At 41.3% G+C, this 10671-nt stretch overlaps 1 gene segment (V, D, J or C); it reads left to right on the plus strand.

The window, feature by feature from the left end:
* Positions 1-3030: 3030 nt before the first annotated feature.
* LOC308117696 (Ig kappa-b4 chain C region-like) lies at positions 3031-4702 on the plus strand. The segment is given in 2 exons: positions 3031-3134; positions 4189-4702.
* The last annotated feature ends 5969 nt before the right edge of the window (positions 4703-10671 follow it).

Here is a 10671-nt window from a genome sequence, read left to right on the forward strand (position 1 = left end):
CTTTACTCAATGTCTGACCTACCTCAAATGTATTAGGGACGTGTTGAAAAATCATAATCTACGAAAGAACTCTGTCTTGTGTCTTTTCTGTCAATAGACTACAAGTGCCATTAACCCCGATCACGAGACTTCGCACCTCTTGAGCCACCTCTCTTAAGACTGCACGACAAAGAAAATGGAGTCTCCGTTTGGCCATCCCGCAGTCTCAACATCATCCCAGAAGCCTTCCTCAGCTTTAACATGGAATGGAACTCAGTATCTGCCTGCATCACCAGCACCCAGCCCACCCTCCTCCAGGCCCTGTCAGCCTAATCGCCTGCTCAGGCAGATCATCCAACGCTCTCTCACACACATCCTGTTTGAAAGGTGAGAATAACTTTACACACTTGTATGAAACCCACAGCCTGTTACCTTTTGATTATCTCCATGGTGTAATTTAAGTTGTTTCTTCCAAAAAGATATTGGCATACACACAATAGAATTTTACGATCAAGTCATAATATGCAACACGAGATGAGACGCATTTGAAATTCATGACCCTCAATTCCAATCACCAGTAAAATTTAAGTTAAAATTTCATTATATGTATGATTATCGGAGTATCCTGACCCACATTTGCAAAAACATTTGACTTTCACCATCATTTATTTTACAATAGTCACATGAAACTCTTGGCAGTTAAATGTGGGCGGCAGTCAAAGGTTGAGTGTTGATGTCACTATTTGTTCACTAACTCTTTTCATTTAAGGGTGTGTGAGTGTGAGGATTTGAAGATGTTAGAGAGTGAAGCTGCCAAACTTGTCGCAAGCATTGAGACGGAGATGTTGGACATTTTCCGAAACACCGACAACAAATACACCAACAAGTACAGAACTATACTGTTCAACATCAGGGACCCAAGAAATGAGGTCAGTTGATCGAACCCCTTTCAGTTTTAGAATCTCCACTCTACAGTTGACCAGGACTCATGATATGGAAGATGAGTTTTGTCCTCTATTCCCATAAATCTTGGGCTGGTTAGGGATTCCCATTGTAGCATTGATGCAAGAATTCATGACTGAGCAAGATCATGACACTGGCTGGTTCTTTGGCCAGTCATGAAAGGTCTAGTTCATTAAATATATTGTTTTGCATACTAAATATTAGCACAGTACTATAAACTCAATCGAAAACACGATCATGACTTTATCTTTGGTGTATCGTTCAGAAAAAGTTATCAAAATGAAAGAGGATGAATATACAGACTCACAAAAACACCAGGATGTTGTGATGTGCCTCAAACTAGGAGATTATTCAATATATACATTCCATCCATCTTCTTTACATGCTGCCTTCAGTTTGTCATAATTAGACTAAAATATCAACAAAAAAACTGATTTTTATTTCCTGCATGTCAACCTCTCTTCTGTTTATCATACATTTTGAATTGATGCCAGTTGATTTCATATGATCTCAGGTCTGCAGAGTTTGACTTTATCTTGAAATATTCTCTTCTGTCTGATGTTAACACTGACTACAAGGTGTGTGGAGTGGCTTCAGGTTATCAACTGAGGTTTGACTGCTCTATTTTGTATCCTGGTCTAAATGAGCTGTACCTGTTGCTTGCAGTGTCAATACGCTGACAAGTTACATCACGGCCAAGTCTATACTTTAAATGGGCTGACAGAGTCTCTGCATCAAGATCAGGAGTGAATTTAGTGGCTAAAACACTCACCAATTTCATCCCAATCACTTTGATATTTCCATGCACATCAAATAAAATCTCACCACCAAGTATTTACATGTTGAAACACCACCGCCTCTGGTGAAGAAACATCTGATCTCAATAAATAAATTCATTAGTTCAGTTTATGTTAGAGATTTCTAGAGTGTGTGTGTGTGTGTGTGCGTGCGTGTGTGTGTGTGTGTGTGTGTGTGTGTGTGTGTGTGTGTGTGTGTGTGTGTGTGTGTGTGTGTGTGTGTGTGTGTGTGTGTGTGTGTGTGTGTGTGTGTGTTCAGTGAAGTGTATCAGTGTGCAGCAGTCAGTTTCTGTTCAGTCTGACTGAGGGAGGTTTTTGTACGACGGTTTTTCACTGTGTGAACACCCACTGACTGTTGATAAGATGAAAACTCTGACAGTAATAAACTGCAGCATCTTCAGCTTGAACTCCACTGATGGTCAGAGTGAAGTCAGAGTTTGATCCACTGCCTGTAAAACGACCTGGAGTCCCTGATGCTCGAGAGCTGGCCCAGTAAATGAGCCTTTTAGGAGGTTGTCCATCTCTCTGTTGGTACCAGGCTAAATGGTGATAAGCACTATAATAAACATTCTGACTGGTCCTACATGTGATGGTGACGGAGGCTCCCAGAGCAGAGCTGACTGCCGCAGGCTGAGTCACTGTGACCTGGCCTCTGGACTCTGAGGAAACACAGACAGAAACATCAAGCAGCCTCATGGTTTTGTGGGCTTCATTTCAGAGGGACGGATGTTGACAGAGGAGAGGAGTTTGATTCTCTGGACTTTACCTGTGAAGCAGCAGCAGAGGAGAGTCCAGATGAGGACGCAGATCACACTCATGTTTCTGATGAGGAGGATTTCTCTGTCTTCTGTTGTCATGAAGGACGGCTGTCAGTCATCCAGTCTTCAACTGTCAGGACTATAAACTCTCCCAGAGCACTGGAGCATGGTGCTGCTGATGCAAAGTGGCTCTATGGAAATGTTCTGACTGACTCCAACAGGGACCTGGATCACTTTCATCTCTCAGTTTCACTCTGGATTCAAACTTTAATGACAATATTAAGGAATTGAACTGAATAATTAAAGATACGTCTGTAGTTTTTACTTTTTAAAAATTTCCTATTTTTGCTGCCAAATCTATTTAGGAATAAATTCCAAAAGATATTATTGAATAAATTGAAAATAATCTTTAAAACAATCTCTATAAATATATGTATTTCAAGTAGACATTGCAGATGAAAGAACTGTTCTCTTGTGTTCCGTTAGGATCAGGTGGTAAAAGTTGTTTTGGTGAGTTTGTTGGTTTCAGAATCAGAGAGTGGCGTCTCTCTACAGTCAGAGGTTTTTGTACAGCGGCTCAATGAGTTTGTATCACTGTGGTACACGTTCGGTGGAGGAACCAGACTGGATGTTGGAAGTAAGTTTATTCTCCTTTAATACTTTCAACTAAATAATTCAAATTCATACATTAAACCTCGGTTTGAATGATTTGAGATTAGAAAGATGTTTTTTTTTCTTAATAATTATTGTAGTGATCAAGTTTTAATCTCCATTGATTTCATGTAGTTTAGCTCAGCTCTGTTTCACTTTAATTTGATCACAGAGAAAAGTTATTAGTTTTAAATTTACACCGGATTAAAATCTCATTAGGATTAAATGACAAAACCAAAGATATTGTCAGTCTTTAAATGTGCTCAGTTAGAGCCTGATGGCTGTGGAACACACTGTTTTAACTCTACCAGTCTCATGTTGAAGCTGTTTTTACACTGACCTGTGTATTTAGGGACATTTCTGGTGCACTGGTCTGTCTTTGGGCTGAGTTTTAGTTGACATGTCCACTGTTTGAAATGTGTTTGTGTTGGAATGTGTGCAGGTTTTATTCTTCTTGTTTTATTGAGTGTCTCTTCATCACAGCTGGATTTATTCTTGGTTCTATAGAATGTTTCCCAATTCTGTTTCTCTTCTTACTTTAAAATGTATTATTAATATTGTTATTTTACAGTAAAATAGAAATACTGATGATAAATGTTGTAAATTTATCAAATCCTCCAAAGAAGTTATCTTTATTTCCTGTGTATTTCATATTTTGCTCTAAATAATTGAAAATATTATTTTAGATTTGAAGTTCATGTTAAAGTTTCCAGTCATAAGTTGTAAAGTGTAAACTTTCTGATAACGTTGATGCAAATGAAGAGTAAACGTTGAGACATCAGCTTGTGTTCCTTCCTGTGTAGTTTGAGGTATTTCAGGTCAAAGTGTTGGATGATTCTCTCTGTGCTGATGTGCATGAGAGGCTTCTTAAAGGGAAGTGAAACAATGTGTGAGTGAGTGACTGCTGGAGCAGAAAAAGCCTCTGACAGCAACTTCTTCCAGGACCAAATCAGCTGTCTCCCACTAAAGCTGTCCAGGTGTGTGCTGGTTGATTGACAGCTGGGTGCTCCCTGTCCTCTAATTTGATTGGTGTCTCCTAGGTGATACCCGCCCCACCCTGACGGTGCTGCCCCCCTCCAGAGAGCAGCTGCAGCAGGGGAAGGCCACGCTCATGTGCCTGGCCAACGAGGGCTTCCCCTCAGACTGGAGTCTGAGCTGGAAGGTGGAGGACAGCAGCAGCAGCAGCAGCAGCAGCAGCTGGGAGGAGAGCAGGAGCCCCGGGGTGCTGCAGAAGGACGGCCTCTACAGCTGGAGCAGCACCCTGAGGCTCCCTGCAGACCAGTGGAGGAAGGTGGGCTCTGTGACCTGTGAGGCCACCCGGGGCTCCCAGACTCCCCTCAGAGAGACACTGAGGAGAGACCAGTGTTCCCAGTCCTGACCGGACTCACTGGGACTCTCACACTGCTTTTACTCTCACACTGATCTCACCTCTGTCATTCACCCTCTTTCACTTTCTTCTATCATCAAAGCAAACTGACTTCATCAATATTCATCTTCTTTCATCATCATCATTTTCTTCAAGCTTTGACAAAATAAAGACAGTTTTCACCTCAATCTTTGGTCTTACATGACTTTTTTACAGCAATAAAATCATCATAACTCCTTCTTTGGAGCAGAAATTTGACTTGATAGATACTCTCAGGATTCCACCTCTTGTTGCTGAATCAATTTTATGTGAAACAGACTCAAAACACACAGTCAGTCAGAGGAAGCTGTGCTCTTCATTCATCATGAGCAAATGTGGTTAAATACAAGTTCAGATAACTTTGACAGTTTACATTATTTAGATTAAGTGTGATCAAGTCCCAGAATTGCCATTTTGGGCATTTTGGCATTTTGAGAGAATATTCCAAGATACAAAAACAACATCATCAGCATACAGGTTGATTTTATGAATTGTTACTTTAGTTAATGAGCAATGTTGGAGCTTCTGTCTCTTCCTGTTGATATCAGGTTAATAAATACTCTGATGAATTACAGTGAACATCCAGACTGTTCTGATTAAACATTTAAACTCTTTGTTTACTACAGAAGATATTAGGAGACGTAGATGTGGACTAAAGTAGATTACATGGAGAGTGATATTTCAGGTAATTTGCATTTATAAGAAACCTAAAAAAAAGTTTTGAGTTCAAAATAAAACTCAAGAGAAATCTTTAAATTGTACATCTTTGCACGACTTATTTCCACCTGAAACAAATAAAATCTCCTCCTTTAGAGATGCTTTGATTTAGTCTGAAGATTTAGCAGAATTAGAATATAAGTATTAAAAAACATCTGTTATTAATCAGAAAGGTCCATGTTCTACTTCAATTGAACTTTATTTATATTTCACCAAATTCAACACAGTCATATCCAGGTACTTTTACTGAGAGAAAGAAAAACATATGTGGATAGAAGGTGAGAAAATGATGAGAGAGAGAGAGAGAGAGAGAGAGAGAGAGAGACAGACAGACAGACAGACAGACAGACAGACAGACAGACAGACAGACAGACAGACAGAGATGTTAGTGATATGTTTTGGAGGACAGGGAGCCAGTGGAGGTTCAGGAGGACGGGGGTGATGTGTTCACAGGAGTTGCAGTGGGTGAGCAGACGAGCAGCAGAGTTCTAGATACACCAAAGTTTATTGAGGACTTTTGAAGATGAGCCGAGGAGAATGTTGTTGCAGTCGTGGATTCAGGATGTGATGAATGAGTGGATGAGGGTTTCAGCAGCAGAGGAGGAGAGTGAGTTGTGAAGGTGGGCCGTGTTTTTGAGGTGAAAGAAGGCGGTCCGAGTGATCTGGTTGATGTGTTGTTCAAAGGTGAGCTTGATGTGGAGAATAACTCTCAGATTACAGGTGTGAGGTGACGGAGACAGGGTGGAGTTTCCAGTGGTCAGGGTGAAGTTGTCCATGTGTTTTGTGAGGGATTTAGGTCTCATGATTATCATGTACAATTTGTCGTAGTTTAGTTCATGTTTCATGTTTTATCCATGTTTTTATTTCACTGAGGCAGTTGGTGAGGGTGGAGCAGGTTGTTGGGGTGACAGATTTGGTTGAAATGTAGATCTGGATGTTGTCGGCGTAGCAGTGGAAATGAAGATGATGTTTACTGATGATATTGCCAAGAAGGAGGATGTAGAGGATGAGCAGGAGGGAGCAGGGATGATCAGAAAACTCTCCATTAACTTCCATTACTATGCAGATGATCCACCAATGGATTTCTCTATGAAACCAGATGATACTGATCAACTTGTCAAACTAGAAGCTTCTCTTAGAGACACAAGAGTCTGGATGAATGATCATTTTCTGCTTCTGAACTCAGATTAAACACAAGTTATTATAGTTGTCCCAAATCATCTGAGAGAGAAATGATCTGAACATATAGTAACACTGGATGGTATTACTTTGACCTCCAGTACCACTGTGAGGAACCTGGAGTTACTTTGGACCAGGACTGATCCTTCAGCTCCACATTAAACAAATCTGCAGGACTGCCTTTTGTCACCTGCTTAATATTTCTAGTATCAGGAACATGTTGACTCAGAATGAAGCTGAGAAACTAATCCACACATTTGTTCCCTCCAGAGTAACTATTGTAACTCCCTAATATCAGGGTGTCTGAATAACTGCTGAAAGTCTTCCACTGATTCATAATGCCACAGCAAGAGTCCTGACAGGAACCAGCAGGAGAGAAGAACATTTGTCTTCTTCTGGTTTGTGTTTTTCTTTTTTTCTGCTCCTGCTTCATTTCCCCGGCCGGATGGTGTCTTGGTCCAGCTCAGGAGATTGCTGCTTGGACATGCTGTCTTTTATTTATTGTTTTTAAATCTTTTTTTTTTTTTAGCTTTTTCACTTTTCCTTTTACAACAAAAGAAAAATGTGTATAAACAGATGGGTTGAAAAGTAAGAGGGTCATTCAACGTAATGCATGATGGGGACAAGAAAAATAATCACAGTATCAATATTGAATCAATTGAGCTCAATCTGCTTCTACAGCTGAACTAAAGTCCATGACTGTCCGTTGTCCCTTCCCACCCTTTAATTAAAACTTCATTCGAGACACAACTACATAAGGAACACAAATAGTTAAATGAAAAACAGAATTGGATTGGAAAACTAAGACGTAAATAGTTAAGTATGAGAATAAAGTAAAGAAAACAACAGAAGGAGACCTACAGAAAATAGACGGGGGAGTGGAGGGGAGGCATTTCGTTAGTTCCTGGTTCATAGTAGTATTGGACAGGGGTTTTATAAAGGGTTGCCAGGTTTCATTGAAAACAGAACTTGAGTTTGTGAGTGAAAATGGAATCTTTTCAAGTTTAATGTGATTTAGGACCTCCTTTAGTCAGTTGTTGTGTGTAGGAGGAGAGCATGTTTCCATTTGAACAAGGCCTGGGGCCAGTAGTGGAGAGTAGGTGGAGAATTGAAGCCAGATTCATCTCATACATTTAATGTCTTCAAATGTCAGACTTATAGATCCAGGTGATCATAAACAGCCGAGCTTCAGTGTTATAGATGTTCCTTTAATGAGCCATTACTACTGAATCAGCAGCACGATGTTCATATGACAAACTTTCATCTTCAAATGATCCAGAGCGGTGGATAGAACTGACTGATTATCAATTGTGACAAGGTGTTTAACAACCGGTCCCATTGCTAAGAACGCATATAAATAGCACGGTGACAGTCGTGCATGAAGCTGCACTGTGGATGCGCTGCACCGCCATGCGCTCTGGACGCTCTGCTGCTGGAGACAGACGACCTCCACGTCACCCTCCGCCTCCAACTCTCCAGTGACTGAGGATACAACACAAAGTCCACTGAGCCTTTTTACAAGTCCCTGTTCAAGTATTTCATTCATACATTTAATCAACAGATAAAAGTGAACTTTATCGGTCCGCTGTGGTCTCCACCAGAAAGACACGCTGGCCGTCACAACCATGAGGGCTGTTATGGTGTCCAGCAGTGTGCTCAGGTGCTGCCCCCATGAGGTCACTCTCCTCTGGCCTCCACCTTCAGATCAGACTCTTCTTCTCCACCTCTACAGTGACTGATCTCTCTGTGGCTGCCACACTGTTTACAGCAGTGACGACGCGCTGCCAATCGCTTGTTTTTACTTTTATTAGTGACTCTACTACCATGACCACCAGTGATGCTGGTTAGACAAGTAATCTAACGCGTTGTTATTTCCAAACCAGTAATCAGATTAAAGTTACTTCTCCAAGTCACTGTGCATTAATATTGTAGCGTCCAGCAGGACAAGTAACTTGTCTGCAAAGCCGCTTTATCATTAAACAGAACCGGCCGCTCGTTCTCTCTCCTCCAAACACACAGGCCGTTTTCCAATACCCATACTCCTCCATACTTGTGCTCTCGTGTACCTGTTAAACGTAATCAGTGGCAGACCAAGTACTGTTTCTATTCTTAGGCCGTTTCTCACCGAGTACACATGGAATACCCGGATGTATCCTCGCTCCGCCAACTTTATCGAGGATTCATCGAAACAGACCTGTTCAGTCTTGGGAAGCCAATTTACCCATAATGCATTTGGCAAGAGATGACGGAGGAGATCGCAGAGGAGGGAAACACACAACGGTGCGTAAAAGATCTGAAATATTAGCGTCATTGTTTAACAGAGTGCAGTTTTAAGAGTGTTTTAGGCCAGACTATAGTTGTTATAAAATGTTGTTATGAGGTTGATATTTCAAGATCACGCTTACTTAAACATTTGTTCTGAGGTTTTCGGAGATTGTGGATCCAGACTGAGACGAGGCTGGCTGTGGTTCTCTACTGTGGTTAAACATGAGATATAATTGTTTTAGTGTAAATCTAACAGTGTTCATCTACATTTTTATTTGCTGCTGAGGGGAAAGATCATGTTTAAAACTTTTGAACTTGACTGAGAGGTGAAGGTTCTACTGGCCATAGTGTTTTGTCTCAATTGCACTAAAGATTTCTACCCATCATACTGGAGGTTCTACTGGTTCTACTGGAGAATCTACTGGCACTGGAGGATGCTGTGGATTCAAACTAACACCATGCACTATTTGAACCCAGGACTATTGAGGAACCTGAAGCCTGGTCCAGTGGAGAAGAGGAACTCCTCCAGATGAGGATGGGAGTGAGGATTGTTTTTGATGCTTGAATTATTACATGTATATACTTTATTCATACATGTGTTAATAACTTACTGAATTGGTAGTGTGTCATTCTTTTTGTTTTATGTCCTCCTCATAGACCTCATGATTGTTGAAATTCACCCCAGACAATTTCTTCTTTAAAGCAACATTACATTGTTTATCAAATGAAACAGAGAAATGTTCAGTTCTATATTTTACAGTCATATACAATCATTTACAGTCTGTTGATCTCTCTGTCTTTATCCATCTATCTACATATATTTACACATGACTAGAGAACATGACTACATGAGGAGAGCTTCCTGTCTAGATGTGGTTCTCCTCTCTGAGGCCTGCAGGTCGTTCTTCAGCAGCAGACAGCTGGACAGTCTCACTCGCACATCACTTCCTGCCAGGTCCCTCTGGGCGTCCTCAGTGTCACTTGGTCGTCTCCATCATCATCCCTGGACCTTCCTCTTCCTCCTCCCTGGACTTTCCTCCTCCTCCCTTCCTGGACCTTCCTCCACCACCTCCATGTTGTCACCTGATGCCACACAGACAGGCAGCAACAAGAGGACGTCTCTCCAGGCTCTCAGAAAGATGGAGCACCAGCAGGTTTGACCTGGTGTCTGTTGGGTTTCAACTTGCCTGTCAGTTAAAATTCACATGGAAAACATTTGATATATTTTGATGTAATCATGAATCAGAATTTATTATTTCCTTCGTGTTCATGACTGTTATTATTGAGATAAAGCAGGTTGCCAGTACAGTGATATAATAACTGTGTGCTGCAGGCATGGGTACAGTACTTCCTCCATCACCCAGCAGAAAGTACCTGGTAGATACAGTACTTCCTCCATCACCCAGCAGAAAGTACCTGGTAGATACAGTACTTCCTCCATCACCCAGCTGGTACCAGTACTTGCTGGTACATGGAGGATCTGTGCAGGACAAGAGCATCCTGCACAGATCCCCAGTTGCCAATGTACACGTCAATAAACCTCATATATTACAGAGTCTTTTTTAACAACAGGTAGATGCAGGAAAGATTCTACCTTGCTGGCATGTTTCAGCTGCATCAGTAGTCTTCCTCAGAGCTTCATCTGGTTGTGATGACATGTCGGTCTTTATCAGGTGACCAGTGTCATTAAAAAAGAGTCTATAATATATGAGGTTTAGAACGACAAAATGAACACAATTCAACTTTCAATAAACCTCCTGTGGTATGACAAATAACTCCACTATGATAGAGGGGAAAAGTTTGTCGTTTAGGTAACAGATGTGTTGTGGCTCTGCAGGAGGAGGAATTAGAACGTGGCTCCATCAACGGCCCCAGCAGGAGGAAGAATTAGAAGGTGACACCATCAATCAGCAGTACAGTAGAATGCCTGATGACCAGCAGGAGGAAGAATTAGAAG

The sequence above is a fragment of the Lipophrys pholis genome, assembly GCF_963383615.2.
Source record: "Lipophrys pholis genome assembly, chromosome: 12".
Taxonomy (NCBI): domain Eukaryota; kingdom Metazoa; phylum Chordata; class Actinopteri; order Blenniiformes; family Blenniidae; genus Lipophrys; species Lipophrys pholis.